The 2,613-nt window shown below is 40.9% G+C and overlaps 1 long non-coding RNA gene across 1 annotated transcript in view; it reads left to right on the plus strand.

The window, feature by feature from the left end:
* The first annotated feature begins 379 nt into the window (after positions 1-379).
* Positions 380-2,613, plus strand: part of LOC116061909 — a 21,181-nt gene continuing 18,947 nt past the window's right edge. The window contains exon 1 of the long non-coding RNA XR_004107843.2: positions 380-392. This is a non-coding gene — a long non-coding RNA (uncharacterized LOC116061909). The remainder of the gene's footprint in view (positions 393-2,613) is intronic.

Below are 2,613 nucleotides of genomic sequence, written 5' to 3' on the forward strand. Positions count from 1 at the left end.
GACCAGAGACCAGAGACCAGAGACCAGAGACTACAGACCAGAGACCAGAGACCAGAGGTCAGATACCAGAGACCAGAGCCAGGCCAAGCTCCTGGCTTTAGATGAAAGATCAACGTTCCTGAGGTCAAAGTTGAAATACTTTGAGCTTTAAACCCATCTCTCAGCATCAGTTCTGGGTGGTGCGTGACGTTGAAGGGCAATTCCAGCATGACATGCCTGCTTGTATACGTGAATGCTACTGTCTTTCTAATCTATCTTTTTAATAAACTATCTGTACACTTACAAAGTTCTCAATGTTTGGGTTAACATGTAGGGACCTCATTATGCTACTGTTGAAGTGTGGTGATATTTAGAGCCTTGTTAGTGCTGTAGAAATAGAGATTTATTTCCCTGTGCCCTGAAGACTAGCTTTAGAAGCTAATCAGCTGTTAGCGCTAGCTTGTTTCAAGCTAGAGACTCATTAGATTAGCATGACAACATGTCCCAGAGAACGGTCGACTCAGTATCAATGTGGTATTAACCCCTAGGGTCAATTTGCGCAGGAACTGTCCTTTAGTGATGTGGGATGTTAAGGGTAGCTGTTCCTCTATCAAAAGAGATATATATATATATATATATATATATATATATATATATATATATATATATATATATATATATATAATGATGCTCTGAGACATGCTGTACCATGTTCTCCAGTAGCAATCTGTTAAAAATATCATATATACATATATTAGAGCTGTCAAAATAACGCGTTAATTTCGATTAATTAATCTGAGAAAAAATAACGCGTTAAAAAAAATAATGCAGATGAATCCATTCCATATTGAGGTTTGACCCGGAGCCGTTCTAGCCTCCATTGGACTGTAAAATGAAGGAGGGAGACGAGAATGTGCTGCCTGGATCATTAACTGGAACATTTACTGTAAAAATCTTCTTCCTGCCAACCCTGGCTACTGAAATCTGGAGCCACTGATATGTCTGCTCTTCTCTCTGATGCTCTGAAGACGATACAGGAAACACAAACACCGCTGCACGGGACGCTAGTTAACACTATACTCAACAGCAGCTAACGTTAGCCTACCGCTAGCTAGTTAACACTATACTCAACAGCAGCTAACGTTAGCCTACCGCTAGCTAGTTAACACTATACTCAACAGCAGCTAACGTTAGCCTACCACTAGCTAGTTAACACTATACTCAACAGCAGCTAACGTTAGCCTACCGCTAGCTAGTTAACACTATACTCAACAGCAGCTAACGTTAGCCTACCGCTAGCTAGTTAACACTATACTCAACAGCAGCTAACGTTAGCCTACCACTAGCTAGTTAACACTATACTCAACAGCAGCTAACGTTAGCCTACCGCTAGCTAGTTAACACTATACTCAACAGCAGCTAACGTTAGCCTACCACTAGCTAGTTAACACTATACTCAACAGCAGCTAACGTTAGCCTACAGCTAGCTAGTTAACACTATACTCAACAGCAGCTAACGTTACCCTACCGCTAGCTAGTTAACACTATACTCAACAGCAGCTAATGTTAGCCTACCGCTAGCTAGTTAACACTATACTCGACAGCAGCTAACGTTAGCCTACCACTAGCTAGTTAACACTATACTCAACAGCAGCTAACGTTACCCTACCACTAGCTAGTTAACACTATACTCAACAGCAGCTAACGTTAGCCTACCGCTAGCTAGTTAACACTACACTCGACAGCAGCTAACCTTAGCCTACCACTAGCTAGTTAACACTACACTCGACAGCAGCTAACGTTAGCCTACCGCTAGCTAGATAACACTACACTCAACAGCAGCTAACGTTAGCCTACCGCTAGCTAGATAACACTGCACTCGACAGCAGCTAACCTTAGCCTACCGCTAGCTAGTTAACACTACACTCGACAGCAGCTAACGTTAGCCTACCGCTAGATAGTTAACACTACCATCAACAGCAGCTAATGTTAGCCTACCGCTACCTAGTTAACACTACACTCGACAGCAGCTAACGTTAGCATACCGCTAGCTAGTTAACACTATACTCAACAGCAGCTAACGTTAGCCTACCGCTAGCTAGTTAACACTACACTCGACAGCAGCTAACGTTAGCATACCGCTACCTAGTTAACACTATACTCAACAGCAGCTAACGTTAGCCTAACGCTAGCTAGTTAACACTATACTCAACAGCAGCTAACGTTAGCCTACCACTAGCTAGTAGCTGGACTAAACACGGTTAAAATGCTGACAGCTAACGCTGAACGGTTTAAAGTTTGACTGTGTTCAATGAAACTGGTAAACTACAGCCTCGTGGTGCATTTGTAGTTATTGTAAATGTCCTTTTCCCATCTGGTGGTTGTTTTTGTTGTTCAACAGTAATTTACTAGTGAAATAAGTTATTGTTATTGTTATACATTATTATTAAATCATGTAATTTTGACCATATGGCCTTAACAATAAACAAGCCGTTCTTTAATGTCACCAACTGTTGTTTAGTACCCTTTGTTTTCTTTTCTTTTTTTACTTTCTTAAAAAGTATTGGTTCAGGCACCGTTAATTATGTATGCGATTAATTCCGATTAATTAATCACAGAGTCTGTAATTAATTA

This window comes from Sander lucioperca, chromosome 17 (genome assembly GCF_008315115.2).
Source record: "Sander lucioperca isolate FBNREF2018 chromosome 17, SLUC_FBN_1.2, whole genome shotgun sequence".
NCBI lineage: Eukaryota > Metazoa > Chordata > Actinopteri > Perciformes > Percidae > Sander > Sander lucioperca.